Below are 17934 nucleotides of genomic sequence, written 5' to 3' on the forward strand. Positions count from 1 at the left end.
CCCTGAGCCTCCCATCCAGACCCCCGTCAGGGATGGAAGGGGAATCGCTTCACCTTCCACCCCCGGCAATCTGATGACATCAGTGCACTCACAGCGCGCTGATGTCATCAAATGCTGCTGGGATGCGTTGGAAGCCATTTGCTTCCAGCGCATGGAGAGAGATGACCTCTAACTGGTGAGTCCTTCTTTTTGGGGGATTGTTGTGGGGGAAAACAGACACAGGAAGAAGGGAAAGAGTTTTTCCTTGCCCCCTGTGCCTGTTTTCAATGGATTCCTGCTCTACAATCGGAGCAGGAATACACCAGTAGACACCAAGGATGATTTTTTTAGTTTATTTTGGGGGAGCGACCCCTTAGGCAAGGGTCATTCCCCTGGGGCATAAATATAGCTGTATTTCACCCCTCCCCCCGGGGGCAGATTGGCCGTTTTTTCAGCCGATCTACCCCAGGGGGGTCAAAACTCACTAGACACCAGGGACTATATTTATGATGATATTTTAGGACAGTGAGCCCTCAGGCAAGGGTCGCTGCCCTAGGGGCACTATTTTTTAAAATGTTTTACCCTCACCGGAGCTAGATAGGCCATGTTTTCAAAACCCACTAGGCCCCAGGGATTTTGTTGTATGTGTGTTTTTTGTGTCTGGGGGCACCCCTTGGGCAAGGGTCACCCCCCCAAAGGGGTACATTAGTGTTGGACATTTCTGCACCCCTTGGGGGCATATCGGCCTATTTTTTAGGCCTATCTGCTCCAAGGGGGGCAGAAGCCACCAACACTCCAGGGATTTTCTTTCCTTAGTTTTTTTATGTTGGGGGCTCCCCCTTTAGCAAGTGTCACCCCCCCCAAAGGGGGCACAGAACTGTTGGCCATTTCTTCCCCCTTTGGGAGCAGATCAGCCTATTTTTTTAGTCCCACCCCAAGGGGGGCAGATCCACTTAGGCACCAGGGATCTTGTGTGTGTGTGTTTTGTGTGGGGAGGGTGGCCCCTTTAGTAAGGGTTGCCCCCCTAAGGGTGCATATTACTGATGGCCATTTCTGCCCCCGTGGGGGCAGATTAGAATACTTTTTTAGGCCCATCTGGCCTCAAGGGGGACAGAAGCCACAAAGAGGCCAGGGATTTTTTTTCCTTTGTTTTTTTTTGTTGGGGGCGCCCCCTTTTACAGGGGTCAAACCCCAAAGGGGGCACATAACTGTTGGCCATTTCCACCCTCTTTGGAAGCAGCGCAGCCTATTTTTTTGGGCCCATCTGCCCCGAAGTGGGGCAGAATCCACTTAGGCACCATGGAAAATTGTATGTGCTTGGTGGCGGGTGTTCGTCAACTGGCGAAGGTTTCGCATTTGTGATTATAACTGTTTATTTCTTCTTTTTGTTCTAGTTCAAAGCTTTTTCATCCCTTGCTGTGGCTTCTTGTGGTTTTGGCAGTGGTTGAGGTGCTGTTTGCGTAGTTGCAAGTTTTAGGTAAGTAAAAACAATTTACTCCAAAGGAGTAATGTTGCCATGCATGAATGATATGTTTGTAGGTGGTGTACTAAATGCAGAATTGTGTGTGAAATTGTCCTTAGATTTGTGCACAATGAAATTTGTGTTGTCTTATGTCTAATTTGCTTTTCTTTTTTCTTTTTAGTGCTCTATCATTGGTGATTACTGTGTCTGTGCAGAGTAGTGCTGGTGAGTCTAGCTTTTCCAGGAAAGTGAGTAGTATACTTTTTGAGTACATAACTCTTTTGATAAAGCCACACTTTTTTTATTTCTTATTTTAGACAGTGCTGGTTGTTGTTGGCGCATTTGTCAAGTTACACTTCTTAGGAAGGATCATGGCTAGCTGCAGAGTGACCGCTCAGTAGGTTGTTGGCATGCTTTTTGAGTCATCTTCTGATCATGATTATGAAACTGACTCTGCATCTGAGCCAGAGGAGGAAGTGAGAGATTCTGGCAGTGAGTTTTCTGTCCGCGGGAACCTTCTGATGAGGAAGCCACTCTGAGTGCAGACGAAGGGCCTGTTTTGGAGGAGGACACTGATGTGCCAATAGTGCAGCAGCCTAGGGTTGAAAGGCTTCTCACTTACACCTGCGTTTCCCCAAACATGGAGCAGCCACAGTTGCCTACCTTTACTGGTCTCCCAGGGTGTAGAGTAAATACGGAAAACTTTTTGCCTGTCAATTTCTTTGAGTTGCTTATGGACGATGTATTTTTGGAAGAGATTGTTGAGCAGACTAATTTGTATGCTGAACAGTATTTGAGGGACAACACTACCAGACTTAGGCCTCGGTCTAGAGCTACCCAGTGGATTCCCACATATCTGGAAGAGATGAAAAAGTTCTTGGGTTTGACTATTTTGATGGGGTTGATAAGGAAGCCGTCACTGCCTTCTCATTGGTCTACTAGTTGATGGTAACAACTATATTTCCTGCAACCATGACTTGCAATCAGTATTTGCTTCGTCTTCGGATGCTGCATTTAGTTGATAATGCTTTAGCCTTGCCACAACATCACCCTGTTTATGACCATGTATTTAAGATTAGACCTGTCCTTGATCATTTTGTAGATCAGTTTTCAGAGATGTATGTTCCAGGCAAAGAAATAAGTGTGGACATGTCTTTGGTCCTGTTCAAGGGGCGTTTTTGGTTTTGAAGCAGTACATTCCTAGCAAGAGGGCATGGTATGGAATTAAATTGTATATGCTGTCAGAAAGTAGTACAGGATATGTGGATAATTTCGGGGTCCACACTAGTAGGGATTCCAGTATTGACCCCCCTGGTTGTCTGCCCACTTTTGGAGATAGTGAGAAAATTGTGTGGGAACTTGGTAGACAACTGTTTAACAAAGTTCACCATTTGTAAGTAGATAACTTCTACACTGGAGTGCAGTTGTTCAAGGAATTGTTCAAAGTCAACACTGTTGCTTGTGGCACAATCCATTCTAACTGGAAAGGCTATCCAAGGGAGCTTGTCTGTAAAAAACTTGAGAGGGGTCAGTGTAGTGCCTTGTGGAATAATGAGCTGATAGCTCTGAAATTTGCAGACCCGAGGTATGTGTACATGCTAAGTACCATCCATGACTTCCCCTGTGACTGTTTGGGGTCAGGTTGCGGAAGTGCGCAAACCTGCGTGCATTTTGGACTACAATAAGCACATGGGTGGTGTTGATAGAGTAGACCAGAGGTTGGAACCTTACACTGCTCTCCGTAAGTCTTACGTGTGATATAAAAAGTTGGCCATTTGTTTCATTTGTCAACTTTTAATGCTTTTATTGTGTTCAAGGATTGTTCCCCTGAGTCAAGGATGAAATTTGTAAATTTCAGGAGTCAGTGATAGAGAGCTTTATTGTGGTGGAACAGGCAAGAGTTCCTAGAGTAGCAGTGGTGGAGGATGTGGCTAGATTGAAAGATCGCCATTTTCCTGATCACATTCCTGCCACTCCTAAAAAAGACTTGCCCACTAAGCAATGTAGAGTCTGTGCCCGAAGAGGTATACGGAGGGAGAGCCGGATGTACTGCCCAGACTGTCCTTCAAAGCTTGTGGCTGGCTATTTCAGGAGTTACAACACACAGAAGAATTACTGGAAACTACTGAGAGTGTAAACTGCCATTTTATATTTTCATATTTTTAGTTTCACGGTTGCCATTACTGTCATGTATTCAGTTAGAGCTTTTGTGTTTGTAGTTTTGTACTTATTTATAATTAGTTAGAAGTTTCTTTGTTGTTTAAAAAGAAAAAAAAGTGATGGTGGTGTGCATGGAGTGGTGCTTGGCTGGCGGTGTGTGTGGAGTGGCGTTTGGCTGGTGGTGTGCATGGGGTGGCGCTTGGCTGGCTGTGTGCGTGGGGTGGCGCTTGGCTGGTGGTGTGCATGGAGTGACGCTTGGCTGGCAGTGAGTGCGGATTGGCGCTTGGCTGGCAGTGTGCGTGGGGTGGCGCTTGGCTGGCAGTGTGTGTGGGATAACGCTTGGCTGGTGGTGTGCATGGAGTGGCGCTTGGCTGGCGGTGTGCATGGAGTGGCACTTGGCTGGCGGTGCCAGCCAAACGGCAGTCCACACACTCCCATCAGCTCGTGTGATTGTTGTATTAGGCATGCAAGCATATGAAAGTGAAGGGCCCTTGAGTGGCGCTGTCTGTCGATGTGAGTGTTGTAATGTGCTGGGCCCGTGGCTGGCAACGTGAATGTTCTTGTGCATGTCATGTATGAAAGGTGTGTGAATGGACTGTAAAACGGTTGGTGCCTTGTCGCGGCTTTACGGCTCACGAGCTGTGAGTCATTGGTTCAGTTTTTTGGCCTTTGAGTTCTTAACAGTGCACTTCATTTTTGTGAAATCACTTGTTAATTAAATTTGATCGACTGAACCATCACTCACCCGCGTGCCGAATCCAACCAGTGTGTGTGGTAAAAATTACAAAACCTGCTCCTCTGTAATCAGGCGTCGCAGCACACCTGTGACATGCTAGGTGTCTCGGGTGGGGCCCCGATGATGAAGCATGCCACCAACCTGGTTGGTAGGTGAGGAGTCTTTTTAACATAAGCTAAGTGCATTTCTTTTCACAATTTTAGTGTTTGGAACATCACAGAAGTATGTGGACTCATCAAGATGATCTATTACAAAACTACCTGTGTTTGGGGGGGCACCTACATTTTTGGTCCCGGGTGCATCCTTCATCTAGGGAAACCTACCAAACCCAGATATTTTTTAAAACTAGGCACCTAGAGGAGTCAAGGGAGGTGTGGTTTGCGTGGATCTGCCAACATTTTCCTACCTCCTACTCCTCTGCAAACCTCAAAAGTTGCTTAAAAAAAGCATATTTTCCTCACTTTTCTTTGTAGGATCACTGCTCAGGCACAAGTTTCCTACCACCCAGCATTCCCCTCAGTCGCTCAAGTAAAATGATACCTCACTGTGTGGGTCCCAAAAGCAGAGTCAGCCTAAAGATGTGTAAAATAAAAATATGTGCTTATCAACTCGCTGTGCTATGCCCTCAATCTCTACAGGTTCTTGGCCTTTTTCTGTTGCAGGCGCCTGGGCCACCCACAAAAGGGAGGTATCATTTTTATTGAGAGACTTGAGGGAACACTGGGTGGAAGGAAATGTGTGGCTCCACTTTCCATCACCGAAATGTGTGGAAAAAGTGTTTTGTTTGCCAAATTGTGAGGTTTGCAAATGATTCTGGGTACAGAACCTTGTTAGAGCCCCACAAATCACCCCATCTTGGATTCCCCTAGGTGTCTAGATTAAAAAAATGCACAGGTTTGGTAGGTTTTTTATGTGCCGGCTGAGCTAGAGATCAAAATCCACAGCTAGGCACTTTCTAAAAAAACACATCAGTTTTCAATGTAAAAATGTGATGTGTCCATGTTGTGTTTCCTGTCTCGGGCATTAGGCTTACCCATGAAAGTGAGGTACTGTTTTTATCGGAAGACTTTGGGGAACACAGAATAGCAGAACAAGTGTTATTGCCACTTGTCTTTCTCTACATTTTTTCCTTCCAATTGTAAGACAGTGTGTAAAAAAGACGTCTATTTGAGAAATGCCCTAAAATTCACATGCTAGTATGGGCACCCCGGAATTCAGAGATGTGCAAATAACCATTTTGGAAATACAAAGGTTTCTTTGATACCTATTTTCCACTCTTTATATTTCTCCAAATGAATTGCTGTATACCAGGTATACAAGGAACACCCATTGCAAGGTGCAGCTCCTTTATTGGCTCTGGGAACCTAGGTTCTTGATGAACCTACAAACCCAATATATCCCTGCAACCAGAAGAGTCCAGCAGACGTAACGGTATATTACTTTTGAAAATCTGAGATTGCAGGAAAAAGTTACAGAGTAAAACGTGGAGATTTGTTTTTTTTTTACCTCAATTCCTATTTTCTTTTTATTTCAGCTCTTATTTTCTGTTAGAAAACTTTGTAGGATCTACACAAATGACCTCTTGGTGAATTTAGAATTTTTACTTCTTTTCAGAAATGTTTAGCTTTCCAGGATCTAGCATTGGTTTCACACCTATTTCTGTCACTAACTGGAAGGAGTCTAAAAGCACAAAAAATAGTAAAAATGGGGCATGTCCCAGTAAAATACCAAAAGTGTGCTGAAAAATGTGGCTTTCTGATTCAAGTCTACCTGTTCCTGAAAGCTGGAATGATAGTGATTTTAGCACCACAAACGCTTTGTAGATGCCATTTTCAGGGGGAAAAACCTCAGGCCTTCTTCTGCAGCCCTTTTTTCCCATTAAAAAAAAAAAAAAATGATTTTTGCTGTATTTGCTAATTTCTTGATCTCCTCCAAGGGGAACCCACAAACTCCATGTACCTCTAGAATCCCTAGGATGTTGGGAAAAAAAGGACGCAAATGTGGTGTGGATAGCTTATGTGGACAAAAAGTTATGAGGGCTGAAGTGCAAACTGCCCCAATTAGCCAAAAAAGGCTTGGCACCTGAGGGGTAAAAGCCTGGCAGCGAAGGGGTTAAAGACTGCCCAACATCAGTACAATGAATTTTTGAGAGCCAAAAGAAATGAAGGAAGCACCTTATGTATTTTCTATTCATGTCATTAACTGTTTGTATTTACAATACACTTTAGTGTAATTATGAATTTCTACCTTTCTGTGGACTAAAACTTTGCCATTTGAACCCACCTCACATAATAAAACAGTGCATTAAACTTTTTCTAAATACACAGACTAATAAAACTATTCCTTGCCAATTTTGTATTCACCATTTGATAGTTACCTATCTTGTCTGGAAGTTGGGATTCTATATTTTCAAGCGAGTGAGGCAGCACCTCAGATCCACGTTTGGGAATCCCACACTAACCCGTCTCTTTTGAGAAGGACTCCTTGGTACCGGAACAACAGAACAGGACACCCAAGAACACCTGAAGCTCAGAGTGAATGCAGCCAAGAAGCAAGCCAATAGGCAAGAGTGAGTGAACCAAGAAGAACTACAGGCAAGGACAAGGACAGCAAAGGATCTCAAGACTCTCTCCATGGGGCTAGATCATTTTATCTCCCACACCCCTTGTGGGTTAGGGAATATACAGAATCGGGGGTAAGGTGTGCTAGTATTGATTAAAAACTCAGACTAAACAATACTAGTGATTCAAGCCTTGGCAGACTTACCAACTCATCTGCAACATTCATGGGATTTCTTCACATTAAAATATGAATAATAGAATTATAGCCTTAGTTCCCATGAGAATTGTCCTTGAAGCACCTGTAAACATTCCACCTTTACAACATCATGGATTAGATAAAACATGAGGGACATTTTAAACGTAGACTGAATTTCGATGATTCAATGTTCTGAGCACAATTGAGGTTTGTTTAATCTTCCTTTGGTGCCATTGGGCCAGGTTAAATCAACACAAAATTATTCATACAACGAATGACCCAGATGACTTTCATTGTGTATATTGAGTTGTCTAACGTTAGCAGAGTCCGTCACCTTTTGGCACTTTTATTTACTGCCCTAAGTCCTTCCTATGCTACTAGAACAAAGCTGCACTTAACTGACAAGCCTGAATCACAGTGAAACTGGTCCTGAGTTACTTGTGTTCCAGAAGGACCTGGCCTGACATTTTGGACTGGAAAATTCCTATCTGAGCAGGGTCAAGACTGTTTTGCACTTTGCTTGGTCCAAACTGAAGTGGCATGGTGAACAAAAGAATGATGAGGTGGAATGCTACCCTAAGTGATTGCCAGTGATTAGACGTATTCCATGCATTCCTCCCACCATTTGTGTATTTTTAACTTTAGCAGAGGCCTGCTAACTTTAGCAAAATATGCACGACATGGGAAATTTCCAGAGACATACGACCCAGTCTGGTTCATTATAGATAGGCATTCCAGTTTACAGTTTCTCTTTGTTATGAATTTTGATTTTTTATTCATTTTTTTCAGTTTTATCAAGGTTTTTCTAGACTTGTAAAAATCAGTGGTTATCAATGTTTAAACTTTTTGTGCTCACATGTCCATAGGAGTGCTGTTTTTCCAGTGCTTATAAATCATTTTGCTTTAATTGTTTTCCTCGTTCATTTCTATTGTCAGTTCCTCTCTTTCTTCCTTCCTGCTCTTCATCTCTTCTGCCTACCCTGTCCTTGAATGTGCCCTTTCATGTAATCTTTCATTATTTCCCTCACCTATCTTTATCAGCACTCACATTCCTCTTTGCATTAGGCTAGTTTCTAACCACATGTCAAGGATGCATGGCTGGAGATGTGTTTGCACCACTTCAAGATTTGTCTGAAGGAGATAAAACATTAATGGCGGGCCTTTAAAGCACCACCCTGTTGCTCTTTTCTTAGCCAAATGGAAATTTATTTCTGAAAGAGGAGTTCAAAGTCCAGATGTAAAGTACATGTTTTGAGGTGTTCTGAGCTCCGTTACTCAAAGCTGGTGTTACAGTGTCCTTTTCTTTGTCTCATTGTACCAAAAAAGGAATGAATTAAACAATGTATCATTGTAGAGTAATCTCGGCCTTTTCCTTCTCTTTCTTGGCCCAAGGGGAAAGCCTTTGAATGACTTAATATGGTGACCTTTGGCTCCATGACCTCAGGTAACTGCAAACTGTACTACTGTCAGGAAAACAGCTGAGGTAGCAGAGAAACTCCATGACCAACAGGTCATGTGACTGAGTAGACTACACTATGAAACAAGCATTTGCAATGCACCGGGTCTCGCATTATGTCGCGTTAGAGCTATTAGCGTTGTAAACTCCTAACTGGACTTTTCTCGCCACATTAAATGGAAAAGAAAGAAGCGCAATTGCGCTTTGTAAAACACAGCGCGAGCATGCTGCGAAATTAAGAGAAAAAGTAGTGCAGAAACCATACGGAAAACATGGAGCCTCGAATGTTTCCAGTAGTTTACCGGTGCTGTCGAGGAGGGCTAAACACCGGAAAAGGCATGACGTATGCATGTCTTTCACGAATGAAAACAAGCAGATTTTAAAAGGCAACCCCACAAACTAATGAAAGTGACTGACGTAACATGGGCGTGGTTAAAATCCCACTAAAGAGAGATTAGAAGAGGGACGGAGTGCTTTGCGCTCACCCCTAAAAAGACAAGCAGTGCCACGTAGATGGTGAACGGTTAAATGTAGAAAGACACAAAGCAAGGTCTCTATATTTTTATGAAGCTTTTATTTCCTTCTTGTGTAATTCTGTTTAGATTGTTGGGCGGGTGCCTATAGGATCTCTCATCCTTATTTGGAAGATGCAGTAGGGACTGTTAAGCACTATTTTCTTCCAGGCATATGGGCCTCTTTTTACTTGACAGCATCAAAGAGACTGTTGTGCTTCTGCCAACCAAGTGTTGGAGTCGCACGAGCTACTTTATGTTCTGTGCAACAGTTATCCGGCATACACGGGGCTAGTGTTTTTTGCCATCTTGTGATGAAAGAATGAGCACAGCTAGATAATGTTGCCTTTACCTGCAGCACAGCAGCCTGTAGAGAACATCTAGCTGAATCCAGATGAGGAGAGCCATGTTCCTGGCAGGGCCCAGTAGTCTGAAGTAGGTACTGTGGCTCCAGGTATCTGGAGGAAGCCCAGAAGGGCATATTGGCTAGCTTACCGCAGGTGCCGAGTGAAGGCATAGCAGGAACATCCTTCATAGAAAAGAGGCCTGCACGAATGCTTCTTTGACCACAAAGGACATCAAAGTAATAAACATGCAGCAAAAGTGAGTATTTTTCCGTTGTCACTAAAAAACAAAAATGTGCTTTAGTGGGGTTTTATTGGTCATATCTGGTTTTAAATGAAAACCAGAAACTAAATAGGAAAAAAGCTATATAAATGCAATCCTGTGCTGTGATCTTACCTATCTTCCTGTTGATGGTGTAATTCAAAAGCAGGCTTGACCTATAAATAACATATGTAATTCTTTTACTACATATGTGACCATGATATAGTTTATTGCTATAATGCATGGTGCAAATCAATCCGCTGTCATTATAGTTGTCAATTTTAAAGGATGGTCAACAGGCTGGTAGAAACAGATAATTTGAATCTGTATGGAACCGTTGCCATACACCTGCTACGCCAGTTAAATATCAAAACATTGCTCAGTAATGTTAGAATTGCCTGAACTTCCATCACAGCTACCCCATTTGCTAGGGGGATTCGGTGATCAGATTACCCTGGGAGAAGTTTCTCACCCAGGTAATCATTTGTAACATTAAGGTTTCAGATATCCCTTAGTTTCTAAATTCACCATAATCCAAATTCACGGCTGGATTCTTTAAAAAAAATCCACAATTTCGTTACCTTTTGCCTCCTAGATGGTAGAGTTGGGCCACTCAGTTTCTTTATAATCGAGAACCGCAAAGTCACTTCGTTAGTGCAGCCACGCACAATTGAACCTTTTTAGATCTGTGCACCTACAAACTGGAAAAATACTTTATTCCATTAGGCACATAGACGATTTTTACATTTTCTATAAATAAGAGCTTCACTGAAAACGGAGAGTCATAGACTGAACAATTTGTTTTGCTGTTGATAAGCACACGTACTGTATATGTTCCTTTAACTTATTCGAATAAACGTCAGCATTTTCTTACAAATACCGAGTACTGTTTTCGCCCAGCCTGTGTGTTGACCATTCCCTCTGCCAGTGTGGTACATCGAGTGCCTGAGAGCGGAAACTCTCACACATTAGGAATTTGGAGCTCTGCCTCTTTCTTCAGTTATGCTTGCCAAGCAATCCCCGCCGAGTGAAAGCTAATAGAACGAATGCGCAGTGAGCCCCCAGAGAACTCACATAGGTCACGCAAGGGCTATAAGGAAATCATGCCTGTGGCCAGCATACATGATGAACAAGGCTAGATAGCCCAGTCTCTGGTGACTTTGCTACCTTGAAAAATATTCATCAATATTTTTTTCACTGTTCATTTTGGATCTATATTGAAAGGTCTATTTTTCCGTAGGACAAAGAGGGCCTTGAAAACTGGCCTGTGTGTAATTAAGCAACAATCAGAATCCTTTTGACTACCTTAAAACCTAAGAATAATACTATATCTGATGATTCAAATATTTATAAGCATTTGGGCTCAAGGCTGTGGAAAAGCAATATAGTTGTGAAACTCGAAATTTCAGCCTGAGCACCTAAGATTTAGTGATGACCGAATCCCATGCCTGAAAGAGTGCCCCCAACCCCTTGCAGAAGATATTATTTCGGAAGGGAGTACCCTGTTCCCTCTATTGAGAGATTAATCATTTATTTTTAGAGGTAAATCTTTCATGACTGGAGACTTTCTTTAATTTGTGAGGGGATTAATCTTTAATCGATGGATTTCTTTTGAATTCAGCCGGGAGATAAACCTATTATTCCTAGAGATGTGTCTGTTATTGCGGGGGATTTGACCTTATTATAAAATAAATTTCTCCTTAATGCTGACTTTAGACTGTCAGCTTGATCTTGTAAGTACTTCCAGCCAAAACCTAAGCACGCGATGCAGATGGATCTTTACCATCGTGCATTGCAGCAATGTGCTTTTGCACCAGCACACTATAGTGCAATATGACAACAGCTTTGGGAGTGTACAGAGGGTAAACTCTCTTTCTCCTCAGATGGGGCTACTGTTTGTGAGAAGTGTTAACAATTAAACACAACAGGTAGGGAAGCTCAAGACTAAATAATGTGTAATGCAAAATCGCAGACACAAAGCAAAAGATAAAAGTCTGTTGTCTTTTCAACTAACGCTAGAAAAATGGTTAATGTTTAGTGATGCACTAAAATGTAAGTATTTTGATTTAGTATAGATTCAATTTTGCCTAATAAAAGTCGAGAGAAGGCCATGTGACAAGAATAAACTAGTTTCAGCAGACTTATCAAACATGCACGTGTCCAGAACCTTTCTCATGGAGGAAGCACTTGAATGGCCTTGGAAAGATGATAGAATTCACATCCACAAATACTGACTCAGTTGTTCTCACAAAACCGAGCTTCCCTTGCCAGCTTTGAAAACGAGGTTATGCTTGCTAAAATGTGCAATGTATTTCACCAGAAAATTAACTTCGGGGCCGACAATGGCCTAACACAGTTGTCAATGAGCACAATACAGTATAAAGCTTTACAGCAGAACAAAATGATTGCTTTCCAGCTGCAACGAGGTTAGACATGCCTAGCAGTGTAATATGTTTTCACGCATTTCTTTTTAAGAATATACTGCATAAAATCATAGGGCCATATGTACGAACACAGTTTCCCATTGACACAGAATGGGAAAAACCCTTTGATACATCTGGCCCATAATCTCTTCACATATGCATATTGGTTATTATATAGCATACTAAAATATGTTTTCAAATATGTTATGCCTATATTTGTGCATGACTTGTGCATTGTGGCATCCTATGCTAATGCAATGAATAAAGATAATGGGTGTGCATCCTGAATAGCAAATAGGAAATATTGTGACACGCTAATATCATAGACAATATATTGAGGAACAAAATATTGAAAAGTAAGTATGTATAGATTGTCTATACACAACTCCACAAAATTATTTTATACATTGATATATATATATATGTATATATATATATTATATATATATATATATATATATATATATATATATATATATATACATATTTATTTCTTTATTTTGAATGTACAAAGATGTGAAAGTAAGAACAGTAAATCTATTCTTCTGTATGTGCACTCAATATTCCTCAATAATCCACACATTTTAGCAGAGGATATAGGCATATCACAATCTTTTTGTACTCTTTTTTCCAGAAGGAGTACAGTCAGATAATGAGCCTCATGGATACTATGGTAATGGCTTGGTTGTGTTGTGCATTGCTATTTTTTCATTTACTGAATTGAATTATGTGATCCTCCAAGAGTAATTTGTGCAGTACTGTAGGCAACTATCTGACAGACTTCTTCTGTACTTAGCAGTGCTGGACTAGCTGGACTGGGCATTGGGCAATCCATCGGATGGCTGGTTGTCTGGAGGCTGGTTTTTAGGTCTTGCCTAGGCAGCTCATGTGCTCTCTTTTCGAGACATGCTGTGTCTACTCTGTGGGCTTACAACCCACCCATTGCCCTTATTTTGTCGCTCTGCATGTCCTTCACAAAGGCTTGCTTCTCTGTGGTCTTTGTGGGTTATATGTCCCTCCTTTTTGTGTGTTTACCCTTCCTATGGAGCACCCCCCATTACTTGTAGGCTTGCCCTTTTTTGCATGCAGGTTTGTTAAAGAGCACACAATTTTTTATTTTGTTTCTGTCAGTGTTTTCGAAATGTCAGCTTTGCTTCCTGAATGCGTTTACCCGACTGAAGTTAGTTTGCCGGACTGCTGTTTCGGCATTCTGCATTTGTCATTTTGTTACTGTTTCACCATTGTTTTATTTTGTTAATGATAAACATATATTTAAATTGTTTTTTTGTAGGCATGTGGAGAACAGAGGCCAAAACGTGAACCTGGATCCCCAGTTCTAAAATCAGCAGCTCTGGATGTTATGCCACATACTCTCTCCAAATATTGCTGGGCATACCCGTCAGTGTGTTTGGCTGGAAGTGGCCGAGTTTCATTATTTATTTTTGTTTTGCTTGAAGAGATCTGCCGGTGATCTTGGGGAAGTGTGTAGATCAGTTCCACTCCCCTTCTCCTTGTATTTTGCTCAGTATGTGTGATGCATCTGCCTTAAGTGGCTGTGTCTTTCAAACTGGTTTAAAAAAAACCAAAATGAAACCAAAACACGTGTTAGCATTAATTTAAAAGTTCCAAACACAACAGCAATTTTCAGCCCAGCAGCTGATTACTTATATAGACAAATTCATATGTGTAACTGTATCTAGTGGACTCAATTTTTTTAATGTGCGACATTAAATTTATTTCCAGTTTCGAATTTCTTGCAGAGTTGAAAAACTGCAAGGAGTTGGGTGTTGGCACTATTTGGATTTGGGTGTTTGAGTTATCACAAATGTTTTTTATTACTCTCTAAAATAATGCCTTTTCCTGACTACATTTGTAACTTGCTTGGTTTCCCAACTTGTATGTGGCTGACATTGTCAGTGCATTTGGTCACAAGATGGCATGTACAGTTATCATTAATAAACACTGCTCGTGCACACTAAATACAGTAAGCAAACAGTGGCATACAGAACCACCTTTTTTAAGTGAGGCATAATACTTTAAGGTATTGCAGTTAGTGGAGCACAGCTCACCTTTTTGAAATAGTTAAGCAGTTAATGTGCACTCTACCCAAGTAACTTGAAAGAGGAGGCATTTGATGTGGATGGCTAAATGAATTATGTAAATATTTATTACACATTATCGTCTTTGCATGCAAGTTTTGAGTCAGTCAGTAAATTGTGTTAAGTGTGTACCTTATTTGTACTAAGGCACATATCTGAGCAAAGGCTACATTTGTGCTTTCTGTCATATTTAGCATTCAAAGCCACTGTAATTATGAACTTTTGTAGCTGAATTTGCCTATTCTTGCTGCTTACCCATCCAACTTGGATTGGGAAATAAAAACAAAAGCAAAGCCATTGCAAGAGCTGTTGGCTTTGCCAATGCTTGTTAAATTTTGTGGGCTGCTACCATCACTCTCTCTTCTGCCCCGTCTGTCTGTCCCTTTTCTCTTTCGTCTGAGGGCCTGCATAGTCTTGGAATAAGAAGTATCAAAAAACCTCAAACTTCATGTTTGCTTGGACAGGTTAAGTTTGAGTTTTAAAGAGCAGACAGGAAATTCTCTGTTTGAGGAGAGGCGGGACTTCAAACAGGCCTTACAGTTCACTAACAGAGTACTGACTGACAGCATTACTCTTCATCATTATCAAAGCTGCCATCAGGACCTAATTATGTGGTCGCACATGGTACCCCGGCGTAACTGGGGGCATGAGATAAAATCTTGGACACTCAATTTGTCTGTGAGGCATCTGAACTCTGAACTGGCAAGGTTGTGCCCCGGACCGCTGTGCTTGTGGAATATCCTGCATAAACTGCTCAAAGGTACAGACATGTTCTATAGGGATGGGGTGGATTTATCAGATGTTGGCACAGATCGGTTCATCGAGGAAATATGGCCCTTTGCACACTGTTTGTTCAGGGGTGGGGAGGGCAAAGGACCTCTGGGCTCCTCGTTGCCCTTGTGACATGACAGGATATACTAAATGCACCCTAAGCAACTGAGGGGCACCCAAAGCAGGGTACTCTGGATAACAACGAAGGTAGGATCCTGTAGTCCTGAACCAACTGACTGATGTACACACCAGCTTGGGGGCTAGGGTGCCCAGATCGCTGGGGTGGGCGTGGGGCTCTTGCTCCTGGCCACCCCCTTGCACTCCCATGGCGGATTGGTGTTTGGGAGGGGCGGAACCTGGAGCACGAGGACAAGGTACAGTGAGGTGTTGGAACCGCCTCCCCAGGGATACAGGTGAGGTACGGTTCACCTGTGTGGTCCAACAGTGGTTCGGGATGCGGCCGGATCGTTGATTGGGTGTCAAAAATTGATTAATGATTTTGATTTACAGGTTATGTGTTGTTCTTTTTATGAGTTATGATATGATTTAATTAACCTTGTAGTGTGTATTAAATGAGTGTAATTTGTAAGCAATTCTCCCAAAGACAATCAGACTTCGTTGGTTTACGTTTGGAGGGTGTTGGGGCGGAGGCCAACTGGGGGCATCTGGGTACTAATCAAAGCTGCCATCAGGGCCTAATTATGTGCTGTGCTGTCATTAGCTGCATGTATGATGTCAGGCATGCCAAGGATATGAAAACATTATGTGGAGTTCAGCAACCGCATTGAACCTGTAGGAAAGGATCTGAAGTCTGCAATGGGGCCAGGGTGACCTGTACCAGTGCTGGTTGTGGCCAGAATGGTGAGTGTGTAAACAATAAAATACCACCAATGCCATGTGTGAATGTAGTACCCTTCTTTCTCTAAATCTACTGAGATACTCCATTGTCAGTGCAGCACATTGGTCTTGAGTGTGTGTTGAGGGCAGGTGAAGTGCCATGGCCGGCTAAGACCTCCTTCCTGAGATTTACACAGCCTCTCGCAGTCTTCAAACATACAACCCAAAATGGAGCACTACATGAGACCCTTTGCCTGTCTCTAACATTTCTGCAAAATCCATCCTCTGCATAGGAAGCAAGCACCCACATACCCTCAAAGCAAAGACTGCAAAAAAAGAGAAAGTTTTGGATTTCGTAAGTGAAATATGAAAAAGATACATGCTTTACAGTGGCAGAGGAATAAAATCCTATGACGTGAACATGAGTGGTCGGTCAGTCACGGTGCAGTGGGAAGAATTATAATAGGTATGTTAGCTCAGTGAGTTTGCGTGACAGCTGCAGATACCTTTTAAATACACTGCACCCTGCCCATGGGTCTACCTTGGGCCTACCTTAGGGGTTACTTACATGTAGTAAAAAGGAAGGTTTGGGCCTGACAAGGGGGTGCACTTACCAGGTCGAATTGCCAGTGCAAGACAGCACACACAGACACTGCAGTGGCAGGTCTGAGACATGTTTACAGGGCTACTCGTGTGTGGCACAACCAGTGCTGCAGGCCCACTACTGTAGTAGCATTTAAGTTACAGGCCCTGGGCATGCATAGTGCACTTTACTAGGGACTTACTAGTAAATCAAATACGCAAATATTGGAAAACCAATTACGAATACAATTTACACAGGGAGCACTTGCACTTTAGCACTGATCAGCAGTAATAAAGTGTGCAGGTGACAATAAACCAGCATACCATAAAAAACAGGAGGTCAGAAGGCAAAATGACAGGGGAAACACGCCAAAAGATGACAGGTCTAACAATTTCCAAGGTACAATATTTTCAGGAGTAAGGCTTCACACCATTTTCAAAAATGCTTGCTGTAGCTCTTTTGCACTAATACTAGTTGCAGTATGATGGTGGGCAGAACCCTATCTGCCATGTACAATAGCAGCAAGTTACAGTATTACAATGTCCATTACAGTTAGGTTCTTGAGACAATTTACTACTTTCTGAAAGGACTAGCTGTAATGATCCCCACTGTTGTGTGTTGCTTTACTAACATCCAAATATCAATCTTGTGCCCTTTGGATTCAATTTCTAACATATTTGGGTCTGACCACATGGGATTTTGAACATAAAACACCATGGTGTTTAGTTCTCCCTTGCTCAGATCTATAACACTGGAGTGTAGGACACTGGCCTGGTTTATAGTTGTTACCTATGGTACTTACACCTTATACCAGGTCCAGTTATCCCTTGTTAGTGAAATTTAGGATGTGTCTAGAAGCCAGACTCTCTAGATATAGCTGTAGCTGAGCAGCCAAGGCTTATCTAGGAGACATGAAAAGTTCATGCAATTCCACTGTAGTCACACAGTACTCACACACGGAAGAAAATACTGAGTGCTACAGAAACAAAGGAACTTTATTATGGTGACAGAAATGCCTAAAATAGAGACTATACTCCCTTAGGAGGTAAGTAATACAAATATTATGTACACTAGTATGTAGGTATAGGCATAAAAACAGTTAGAAAACAGTGCAATTAGTGAAAATCACAATAGTTAGAAATGGGCCTACGAGGAACACAAACCATATACTAAGAAAGTGGAATGCGAATGTCGGTTTCTCGCCTGGGCAAGTGTAGTGTGTAGAGGGGCGCTGGGAGTATTATAAAACAGCAAAGGTAAATATTAGAACCCACCCCGAGCCCAGAAAAGCAGACGTGAAACACAGTAACTTTCCTAGAACACACAGAAACATGAGAAAGAAGATAAAGCAAGAACCAGAAGAGACTGCAAGACACCACCAGTTGATTCCTGGACCTGAAGGCCTGTGGAAGAAGGGGGCCAAGTCCAAGAAGCACAGAAGAGTCCAGGGAGAACAGGAGCCCCTGCTAACCCGGATGAAGGTGCAAAAGAAGAACCACTGGTGAAGAAGAGCAGTCAGTACTGCACCCAAGAAGACGGATTCAGGTTCCTGG

At 42.3% G+C, this 17934-nt stretch overlaps 1 long non-coding RNA gene across 1 annotated transcript; it reads left to right on the forward strand.

Annotated features, from left to right (window-relative positions):
* The first annotated feature begins 1352 nt into the window (after window positions 1–1352).
* LOC138258959 (uncharacterized) lies at window positions 1353–15867 on the forward strand. The gene is made up of 3 exons (XR_011198611.1): window positions 1353–1456; window positions 1623–1666; window positions 13383–15867. It is a non-coding gene; the product is annotated as an uncharacterized lncRNA (long non-coding RNA).
* Window positions 15868–17934: the final 2067 nt, after the last annotated feature.

The sequence above is a fragment of the Pleurodeles waltl genome, chromosome 2_1 (assembly GCF_031143425.1).
Source record: "Pleurodeles waltl isolate 20211129_DDA chromosome 2_1, aPleWal1.hap1.20221129, whole genome shotgun sequence".
Taxonomy (NCBI): domain Eukaryota; kingdom Metazoa; phylum Chordata; class Amphibia; order Caudata; family Salamandridae; genus Pleurodeles; species Pleurodeles waltl.